Source organism: Notothenia coriiceps, unplaced genomic scaffold (genome assembly GCF_000735185.1).
Source record: "Notothenia coriiceps isolate Sejong01 unplaced genomic scaffold, NC01 NC01_scaffold00032393, whole genome shotgun sequence".
Classification (NCBI taxonomy): Eukaryota; Metazoa; Chordata; class Actinopteri; order Perciformes; family Nototheniidae; genus Notothenia; species Notothenia coriiceps.
The window spans coordinates 160,364-160,653 of NW_011365094.1; positions in this window are offsets into that span (position 1 = coordinate 160,364).

Genomic DNA, 290 nt, shown 5'->3' on the forward strand with positions numbered 1-290 from the left:
AAGCTGCTTCTCTCAGAGTACATCGCCAGAACGCCGACACCTCCTCATTTCCACCGCTCCCATGTTTTCTTTTGTGTTGACATAAGTTAGTCTCTCTGCGTTTGTGCGCTGGGCTAATGCTAATAATGCTAATGCGAGGATAATAAAATGGCGGCTTCACAAAACTTTTTTGGAGTTTGACGGGGCGTGGTTTGCATTCCGCCCAGCCAATCAGAAATAGGAACCTTTTTCTCCCACGAAAGTCCCTGCTCTCTAGCAGGTACGGGAAAGGGGGTAAAAAGGTTCTCATG